General features: G+C 44.8%; 2 pseudogenes; both read right to left on the bottom strand.

Moving 5' to 3' along the window:
• Positions 1-5,594: 5,594 nt before the first annotated feature.
• Positions 5,595-8,179, bottom strand: LOC105004828 (annotated as a pseudogene).
• Positions 8,180-9,800: 1,621 nt separating this feature from the next.
• Positions 9,801-11,291, bottom strand: part of LOC105004826 — a 6,604-nt pseudogene continuing 5,113 nt past the window's right edge.

Here is an 11,291-nt window from a genome sequence, read left to right as displayed (position 1 = left end):
CACCGACACAAGCTTCCCTAACCAGGAAACCTTGACAAGCCCCACGTCCAACCCCATCCACAGCGAGAAACGTCCACAATAAAGAGGAACCACAAACTGCCAGAATATGGAAAGGCCACCCCAAACACAGCAATATAAACAAGATGAAATGGCAGAGAAATACCCAGCAGGTAAAGGAATAGGAGAAATGCCCACCAAACCAAAGAGGAAGAGATAGGGAATATACCTGATAAAGAATTTCAAATAATGACAGTGAAAATGATCCAAAATCTTGAAAACAAAATGGAGTTACAGATAAATAGCCTGGAGACAAGGATTGAGAAGATGCAAGAAATGTTTAACAAGGACCTAGAAGTAATAAAAAAGAGTCAATATATAATGAATAATGCAATAAATGAGCTCAAAAACACTCTGGAGGGAACCAACAGTAGAATAATGGAGGTAGAAGATAGGATTAGTGAAGTAGAAGATAGAATTGTAAAAATAAATGAAACAGAGTGGAAAAAAAAAGAATTAAAAGAAATGAGGACAACCTCAGAGGCCTCTGGGACAATGTTAAACACCCCAACATTCGAATCATAGGAGTCCCAGAAGAAGAAGACAAAAAGAAAGGCCATGAGAAAATACTTGAGGAGGTAATAGTTGAAAACTTCCACAAAATGGGGAAGGAAATAGTCACCCAAGTGCAAGAAACCCAGAGAGTCCCAAACAGGATAAACCCAAGGCGAAACACCTCAAGACACATATTAATCAAATTAACAAAGATTAAACACAAAGAACAAATATTAAAAGCAGCAAGGGAAAAACAACAAATAACACACAAGGGAATTCCCATAAGGATAACAGCTGATCTTTCAACAGAAACTCTTCAGGCCAGGAGGGAATGGCAAGACATACTTAAAGCGATGAAAGAAATTAAACCTACAGCCCAGATTACTGTACCCAGCAAGGATCTCATTCAAATATGAAGGAGAAATCAAAAGCAAAAGCTGAGAGAATTCAGCACCACCAAACCAACTCTCCAACAAATGCTAAAGCATCTTCTCTAGACAGGAAACACAAAAAGGGTGTATAAACTTGAACCCAAAACAATAAAGTAAATGGCAATGGGATCATACTTATCAATAATTACCTTAAATGTAAATGGGTTGAATGCCCCAACCAAAAGACAAAGACTGGCTGAATGGATACAAAAACAAGACCCCTATATATGTTGTCTACAGGCGACCCACCTCAAAACAGGGGACACATACAGACTGAAAGTGAAGGGCTGGAAAAAGATATTCCATGAAAATAGAGACCAAAAGAAAGCAGGAGGAGCAATACTCATATCAGATAAAATAGACTTTAAAACAAAGGCTGTCAAAAGAGACAAAGAAGGGCACTACATAATGATCAAAGGATCAATCCAAGAAGATATAACAATTATAAATATGTATGCACCCAACATAGGACCATACAATATGTTAAACAAATACTAACAAGTATGAAAGGGGAAATTAATAATAACACAATAATAGTGGGAGACTTTAATACCCAACTCACACCTATGGATAGATCAACTAAACAGAAAATTAACAAGGAAACACAAACTTTAAATGATACAATGGACCAGTTAGACCTAACTGATTGTCCTAATGAAATGTCCTATAGGACATTTCACCCCAAAACAATGAATTTCACCTTTTTCTCAAGTGCACATGGAACCTTCTCCAGGATAGATCACATCCTGGGTCATAAATCTAGCCTTGGTCAATTCAAAAAAATTGAAATCATTCCAAGCATCTTTTCTGACTACAATGCAGTAAGATTAGATGTCAATTACAGGAGAAAAACTGTTAAAAATTCCAACATATGGAGGCTGAACAACACGCTGCTGAGTAAGCAACACATCACAGAAGAAATCAAAATATGCATAGAAATGAATGAAAATGAAAACACAACATCCCAAAACCTGTGGCATATTGTAAAAGTAGTGCTAAGGGGAAGGTTCATAGCAATACAGGCTTACCTCAAGAAACAAGAAAAAAGTCAAATAAATAACTTAACTCTACACCTAAAGCAACTAGAAAAGGAAGAAATGAAGAACCCCAGGGTTAGTAGAAGGAAAGAAATCTTAAAAATTAGGGCAGAAATAAATGCAAAAGAAACAAAAGAGACCATAGCAAAAATCAACAAAGCCAAGAGCTGGTTCTTTGAGAAGTTAAATAAAATTGACAAACCATTAGCCAGACTCATCAAGAAACAAAGGGAGAAAAATCAAATCAACAAAATAAGAAATGAAAATGGAGAGATCATAACAGACAACACAGAAATACAAAGGATCATAAGAGACTACTAAAAGCAACTATATGCCAATAAAATGGACAACTTGGAAGAAATGGACAAATTCTTAAAAAAGTACAACTTTCCAAAACTGAATCAGGAAGAAATGGAAAATCTTAGACCCATCACAAGCATGGAAATTGAAACTGTAATCAGAAATCTTTCAGCACACAAAAGCCTAGGAGCAGATGGCTTCACAGCTGAATTCTAGCAAAAATTTAGAGAAGAGCTAACACCTATCCTACTCAAACTCTTCCAGAAAATAGCAGAAGAAGGTAAACTCATTCTATGAGGCCACCATCACTCTAATACCAAAACCTGACAAAGGTGCCACAAAAAAAGAAAACTACAGGCCAATATCACTGATGAACATAGATGCAAAAATCCTTAACAAAATTCTAGCAAACAGAATCCAACAACGTATTAAAAAGATCATACACCATGACCAAGTGGGCTTTATCCCAGGGATGCAAGGATTCTTCAATATCCACAAATCAATCAATGTAATACACCACATTAACAAATTGAAAAATAAAAACCATATGATTATCTCAGTAGATGCAGAGAAACCCTTTGACAAAATTCATCATCTATTTATGTTAAAAACCCTCCAGAAAGCAGGAATAGAAGGATCATACCTCAACATAATAAAAGCTATAAATGACAAACCCACAGCAAACATTATCCTCAATAGTAAAAATTGAAAACATTTCCCCTAAAGCCAGGAACAAGACAAGGGTGCCCACTCTCACCACTACTATTCAACATAGTTTTAGAAGTTTTGGCCACAGCAATCAGAGCAGAAAAAGAAATAAAAGGAATCCAGATTGGAAAAGAAGAAGTAAAACTCTCACTGTTTGCAGATGCCATGATCCTTTACATAGAAAACCCTAAAGACTCCACCAGAAAATTACTAGTACTAATTAATGAATATAGTAAAGTTGCAGGATATGAAATCAACACACAGAAATCCCTTGCATTCCTATACACTAACAGTGAGAAAACAGAAGGAGACATTAAGGAAAAAATTCCATTCACCATTGCAACGAAAAGAATAAAACACTTAGGAATATATCTACGTAAAGAAACAAAAGACCTATATATAGAAAACTTTAAAACACTGGTGAAAGAAATCAAAGAGGACACAAATGGATGGAGAAATATACTGTGTTCATGGATCAGAAGAATCAATATAGTGAAAATGAGTATACTATCCAAAGCAATCTATAGATTCAATGCAGTCCCTATCAAGCTACCAATAGTATTTTTCACAGAACTAGATCAAATAATTTTACAATTTGTATGGAAATACAAAAAAAAAAAAAAACTCAAATAGCCAAAGCAATCTTGAGAAAGAAGAATGGAACTGGAGGAATCAACCTGCCTGACTTCAGGCTCTACTACAAAGCCACAGTCATCAAGACAGTATGGTACTGGTACAAAGACAGAAATATAGATCAATGGAACAAAATAGAAAGCCCAGAGATAAATCCACACACCTATGGTCACCTTATCTTCGACAAAGGAGGCAAGAATATACAATGGAGAAAAGACAAACTCTTTAACTAGTGCTGGGGAAACTGGCAAACGACTTGTAAAAAAATGAAACTAGAACACTTTCTAACATCATACACAAAAATAAACTCAAAATGGATTAAAGATCTAAACATAAAACCAGAAACTATAAAACTCCTAGAGGAGAACATAAGCAAAACACTCTCCGACATAAATCATAGCAGGATCCTCTATGACCCACCTCCCAGAATATTGGAAATAAAAGCAAAAATAAAGAAATGGGACCTAATTAAAATTAAAAGTTTTTACACAATAATGGAAACTATAAGCAAGGTGAAAAGACAGCCTTCAGAATGGGAGAAAACAATAGCAAACGAAGCAACTGACAAAGAATTAATCTCAAAAATATACAAGCAACTCTTGCAGCTCAATTCCAGAATTCCTGGGTCTGCTCTCCGGGCTCTAAAGTGAACAGAAGGAGAACAAAGGTAGCCAAGCAAAGACTGAATCCTGAGGCTGACAGAGCACCTGTTGGGGCTTCTTGGGAGCAGCATCACCTGCAGAAAAGAAAGAGGCCTTGGTCCAGGAGGCTGAGGAACTCCTGTCAATTTCCTGGGCCTGCCCCTCCCTAACCCACCCTCCAGCCCCGCCATCACTGAGGGGCTCCTATGTCCTCCACCCCCACCCCCACCCCATGCCCAGCAGCTTCTTGTCATCTCCTCCTTCCTCCCTGCATCACAGAGTCACCCCAGGCCCTGACACCCCCTGCTCAGGCTCAGGACTGGAGCCAGTGGGGAATCAATCTGCTCCCTTTACTCAGGTCCAGATCCTCCCTGAGGGGGGCCTAAAGGACCAAGGAGCAGGTCCCTGGAGGAGGGGCCTTGCTTCCTGACAGCCTTGGGGGGCTGCAGGCAAACCTCCTTCCTTTGCTCCCCTCCAGCCTCAGAGCCAGCAGCACACAGAGCTCTCAGGACCAGGGTCCCTACCCCCATCTCTTCCTGGTCCCCCCAGCTGGGCGCATCCACCCCAGCTCAGGCCCACCATCCCCAGTCACCTCTGCTAAAGGCAGGGCTGCTCAGTGATGGAGGCTCTGGGTCCCCAGGAGGCTGGTGACCTGCAGGCCACAGGCGGAGTCAGAACTGCTGCTGCTCCAGGAGCACAGGCCTGGCCTCAGCCCTTCCCACAGTCTCTGCTGTGGGGCTCCTGTCTTGCCTGTTTGACCCAGGCAGCTTCCTGCGAGAACAGGCCTTTGGAGTTGGGTCTGCAAACGCCTTCCCACCTCTTCCTCCTGGGATGAGAGCTGGGCCCTTCTCATCTTGGCCCCTGGTTGGGTCCCCTCCCCACTGACACATCATGTGAAGCCCCCACACTGCTCTCAGCCCCTGTGAGTCCTGCCCTCCCCCTGAGTGCCTGCTGTTCTTACACCACCTACCGGGGCCCTGCCAGCCAGCAGTCTGTGCTCAGTCAGGGGACTTGGCTGAACCATTTAAGCATCAATAGGCCCTCAGCCTAGTGAAGGCGCCTCCCTTTTCACAATGTCACCTGACAGTGAGGACTGCTCAGAACTCAGGGCTGAGCTTGTCGAGTTCTGCTCTCAGGTGATATGGGGTCTTATCCCCCTGCTCATTTCCAGGATGAGGAGGTTCAGTGAGGGGCAGGGGTTGGCTGGGATTCACCTTCCCCATCCTCACTCCAGCCCTGTACCCCTGCCTTCCCTCTGAATTCTGCCCTCAGGACCTCTTCCTGGAAAGGACTCAGCCCAGGAAGACAGTTGTGATGAAACTGGTGAGGAGCACGGGAGGATCCAGGCTTTGGACTTGATGGCTGTGGCCGTGGGCTGCACGGTAGAGGGGCCCGTGGTTGGTGATGCTGCAAGGAGTGTCAGAGTGAAGCCCTTGTCCAGACCACAAACTAAGCTGATGCCTCCTCGCCCCCCTGACTCAGGTACCCCTACTTTGCAGACAGTTTACACATATCTCATGGAGGCCCCTGAGATAGATCCTCAGGTGAGATGGGGGGAAGGGAGGAGTCCAGTCCTCAGGGGGCTCTGACAGCTAATGGAGGAACAAGGTTTCCAACACAGCCATTCAGTCCTGCTGTGAGATAGAGATGGTGACATGAAAATGGAGTCCTCAGGAGCTGACAGCAGAGGTGGTATTGACAGATTTCCAGAAGTAGGATTGGTGACATTTGAAAAATGATTCTGGAAAGAGGGTAGAGTGAGAAATAAATCCATGAAATTAAAAAGATTTCTACAGGTTTGGGACCAGCGAAAATCCATGTTCAATCGTCCAAAGGCCTGTGCTGTGAGGAGAGACGTCAGGGGGTAGAAGAGGAAGGAGGATGACAGAGCATCCCCAGGTCATTGCTCTCCCAGGACAACTCACCTCTGATGGATCACATTCTCAAACACACACACACACACACACACACACACGGGTGGGTCCATGTCACTATGAGAAGACTATCACTTTCTCCTCCCTTCTCACTTACCCGTGGTCTTCAACATTTTCTCCCAGCATGCCATGAAATCCTGAAGCCAAGCCCGACAGTCTCCCATGGAGACCTTCTTCAAGAAGTCGGTCACAGCTCTGTCATTCTCCCACTTCTCTTTCATCCATCTGCCTCCAGGTTGACCCACTCTCCAGTGTCCATTCTCCAAATCAAAGTGGAGGCTCATTTGTCCATTCAAGCCAAACTGCCAGGATCCACTGACGTGTCTGTCATCCTCACAGTGACATGTCATCCTGGCCTGCAGGGTGCGAGGGTCTGCTCCCACCATGGGAAAGAAAGAGCTCAGCCTTTGGGCTTGACAGATTCTTTGCCCCACCTGGGTCCACCTCCCCTGGGTCCATGTCAACTGGGCGCAGCTAATCCGGCCCTGGTCTCTCATGCAATAGCTGCTCTTTCCACTGGACATCTAGGAAAGGACTAATATCCAACTGTATTTTTAAGCCTCCAATCTGCTCCTCCTGTACTTGGACTGTCTAACGTACCTGTGACTGTGTGTTTCTCCAGTGTAAAGCCAAGCAATTGGTCCCTGATGTCTCTGAGTATTTCGATCTGTGTTTCCCAGGCCTTTATGGTTTCACTTCTTCTCCCAATGGACTTGTGAATATGATCTTAGCATGATCATAGAAGAGAAAAACCTCTCCATCCACCTGGCCTTGAACCTCACAGCACGGCTGTCCAGGTCTGGGCTGAGGATCAACGGTGAAGTTAAAGGAAAGAGAGTGAGCATCTGTGAAGGCAAACCGCAGTGAGGGTGAGGTTGGGAGAAGACACATAGGCCTCTTCTCCCAGTTCTGTGAGAGCAGAGTAGGGCTGCAGGGCTGGGCTGACAGAGCAGCATTGCCCCGCTGGGCCACCCCACCCCCTCACCAGTTACGACTGAGGAAGATGATGAAGCCTCAGTCAGGCAAGAAACACCACAACCCTGGATATGCTCCATTTCCACTCTGCTCACAAGCTCTGCATGTGGCACTAACCGACACATGTGTTTCCCAGGGATGGGCCAGGCTGGTTCAGAAGGAAAGGCCTAAACCCAGAGGACTGTCAGCTTCTCTCTGAGTGTCTTGTGAGAGATGCAGAGGATGAGGGGGCTGTTCCTGAGGAAGCGGATCACAGCCAGTGGGGCTGGGGGTGGGGAGGATGAGCTCAGAACCCAAACCTAGATAAGGGAGAGTTTTTAATCACGGGTCACTGGGCGTAGCAAGGCCAGGGAGACGTGGTGATCTCTCACTAGGATGGGTCTTGGAAACCTAGAAAAAGGCCTGGCTCACATGGCATGAAAGAGAAAATCTAGAACTTCCGAGGCAGGTGGTAGAGGAGGGGATCCAAGGCTCAGAGAAGTGAATCTGCCAGGGTGGACGCGGTATGAAAGGGCAGGAAAGAGTGCAGTCCACCCGCTCCATAGGAAAGCCTGATGGACTCCATGGAGCCTGAGAAGAAAGCGTGGATGAGAAGCATATCCAATAGCTCAAAGATGACTTTTGCAGAAGGTCAGGGATGGTGATAGGACATGGTGTTCCTGTGGGCTTCTATCAGGAACAGGGATGGGAGTTGTGGAAAAATCAGATTCCAGGTGGGGGTGCTCTAGGTCAGCAGAAAAGTAGGTGCAGGAGTCAAAGTGATTAGGGAGTCTCAATGCCAGCCAGGGCCTGAGTGCAGATAGTATGATGCTGGCTCATAACACAGGACGATCCTAAAGGCAAGCAGATGGGCAGGAACCTAGATACAAACTGTACCATTGAAAGAAATAAAGAGAGACAGAACACAAGGCTGGATGATCAGGAAGCCAAAGGCAGCCATCCCTACCAAACACCTGATCCAGGCCCATTTTCCAGATCTGAGCCACTTCTCAGAAGGTATCACCAGAGAAAGAAGCCATGTTCTAAAGAGGAAGGCCCTTTCATCACCACATCTAGTGCAAAAGTCCTTCCATTTTCCCCAAAGAGCCACATGGTTATTTACTGGGGTAAGTGAACCTGCAGAAGCAGAAACTACTCTCACATTCACATTGCACCTAGTGTGGTCCTAATATCAGGCACAGGAACCGTAGCATCATCATAGTCCCCCAGTTGTTGAAGCGATGCTTGGACTACCAGGCCATCAATGGACAGCAGTCCCAGGTTCTGCTTACAGTGGTTGTCACTGGGTCCACAGACCACACAGTGGTCATTTCACATTCCCTGGACTTGTGACATTCTTTGAGACCTGAGTAGCTGGTAAATTATTGTGAGGTGAAGGCTACCATATTAGTGAATTCCAGATTCAAACTTCAGACCCTACCTCCCCATCCACCAATAGTACATGTACACAATATCCTGGACGAAATACAGAGACAAGTACCAACTGACAACCTCTCAAGGGCTGCAAGGGTGTGGTCCCTATCCTATCTTCATTTAATACCACTGTGGCCTTAGGTTTCCTGTAAATGGTACAGAAGAAATAGTTTAGGCTTCACAGACCCCAGGTCCCTGCTGTAACCTGCTGTCCCAGCACAAAAGCAGTCACAACTGGCGAACGATGAGCACAGCTAGAGCTGCTTCTTGGGCAGATGACCCAGCAGAACTCATGATGTCAGAGGTATCTGTGGCCAGAAAGGTGCTAAGTGCCATTTTCTACTTGAAGGCTCACAACACAGACCCTGAGTGTTGCACTGGAGAAAGTCACACCATTTAAATGTGGCTCCTGGTATGTTCCTGGGGCCTGGCAGAGATGAGGCCTCTGGTCATGGAATGTCAGAGTTGACCATCGTGATATGGGCTCATCAACCCCTAATCATTAGTTCAGCTAGACTAGCCATTACAGGATGGAAGCGATTATGTGTTTTGGCATAAGCAGGGCCACAGGGAACAAACAAGACCCACCAGAAGCTGGCCTAGATGTGACACTAGACTTGTTATATGGCCACTATCCTCTGCTCACATCTGTGGTTTCCTCCATGGCACTTTGGACCAAGGTAGCTACTCTGCAGCAAAGGAGAGGGGGGCATTAGCCCATAACTGCTGGACAGTTTTTATTTTCCTAAGGAAAAGTACTCTATGTTGAAGACAAATCACTCCCAGAAGAAAGAAAGAAAGCAAAACTTTAAAGGTGAATCATGTGCATTATCTTGCAGAAGTTAAGAAAATAAAAAGCAGTTGGTAGTAAGATTAATATGTATGTTTAAACAATTATAAAAACTATTTTGTAAGAATATACCTATACCTCAAAGGCAACTATGTGTAAAAAATTTACACAACATTTTAGTTAAACCTAATAAAAGTGATATTGAGAAAGTATTCCATATCCATAAGTCTGTCTTAGAAAGTTCAGATGCTAAAGCATTCCTAAGGCACGTTGCTCTGGAACACAAATCTGCTTCTGTGATTCTGGATGATGTATGTGACTGGCTGGCTCCAAGTGGGCCTTGACAGGCACCTTCCTCCTGATGCTGGGGTACTGTGAGATGAGAGTCAGACACAGGCCCCCAGAGCCGCATGGACCTCTGTGAGACACTGGGCCAGCTTCTGGAACTCCACCTCTCCTCCGGATCGAAGGCCCAGGACAAGCCATCACAGCAAATCAGGACAGTTGATAATCTGGGCTATTTGATAACCCTCTTTCAGGTACTGGGCCACATCAAACGGGTAGATGTCCACTTAGGGCGTTTGGCCAGAGTCATAAACACGTGGGCTCTTTTAGTAGCAGCATGCTGACTTCTTAGTTGTGGCATGCAGGATCCAGTTCCCCCACCAGAGATTGAACTCAGGCCCCTGCATTGGGAGTGTGGAGTCTTAGCCACTGGATCACCAGGGAAGGATGGAGAACTCATTTTTAACCAGACTTTCAAAAGCCATCCATCAATCCCGTGTTTTTGTTGTTCCCCAGACAGTGAGAGTCCATGGGGAACAAGACTCTGGAGAGGGAGTGGCTTTGCTCTTAACTTGAAGTTGTCATCAATGACAGAGATCCTAGGAGCCAGGTCTTTGTGGATGACTTCTTTCTGACCAGGTAGCTCATTCCACAGGCAATCTGAGCAGCCATGTGAACTAGCTTTTGTTGAGAAGTTTCCTGCTGACTATCGGCTTCTACATATTTGCACTGTCATAAAAACAATTTAAGATACCCCCAGTACATGTAAGGCAATCCACCATGGGCTTTTCCCCTTCTTCTGTTCACACGTGGCTAATAGGAAGATTTCTGTGATGAAGATCTCATAGCTCACAACTTTCAGGGAGCATCATAGTCACCTGAATTTCAGAAGCTCGATCTCTAACTGTTTTTACAAATGCTTGTTGCTCTTTATCTGGATCTTTTTCATCTACATAAACCCCATGGGAAGTACACCAAAAGGTACCTTCTTAGAATATATCTTTTGAGTTCCTCTCCCTGGATAGATATTTTGATATCATTCACCTAAGCTCTGGCCTCCAAAAGAGCGACACTTCTCAAGTTGTACTCCTCTAGGCACAAGGTCAGATAACTGGAGATGGGAGTTGTATTGTTGGGTGTGTTGCCTCTCACATACCGAGACATCTGGGAACGACGGGGACTGAGACAGCCCTTGGGAACTACTGCTGGCGCTGATGCTATCTCCCAGTTCAATCCTTTTCACACTATGAAGATGCAAAACAGCTAATACTAGTACTACAAGAAATATAACTGGACAGCAAACCCCTAGGCTGATATAAAACACACGTGTAGACACAGCTGGAGCTGCATGTACAGGATCATAAATGGGTTCTTCCGCTAGTAGTTTTGTCCAAGGCTGAAGTTTTCCTTTCTCAATTTCTGGATGGCAACTTTTCCTTTGTTTCAACTCTAAGATGTGAAGCTTTTTGAAGTTACTGTCAAGTTGAGGTGCATTTAGTGTCGTAACTTCAGAATCTACTTTGCCAGGACAGGACAGCTCGAGCCCAAACACTGATACAGTGCCTGGGAGTTCTGGGGGCAGGGGTGGGGGT

Source organism: Bison bison, unplaced genomic scaffold, assembly GCF_000754665.1.
Source record: "Bison bison bison isolate TAMUID 2011002044 unplaced genomic scaffold, Bison_UMD1.0 scf7180017864483, whole genome shotgun sequence".
NCBI lineage: Eukaryota > Metazoa > Chordata > Mammalia > Artiodactyla > Bovidae > Bison > Bison bison.
Note: the sequence above shows the minus strand (reverse complement) of the source record. Positions and strands in the feature narration are given on the sequence as shown.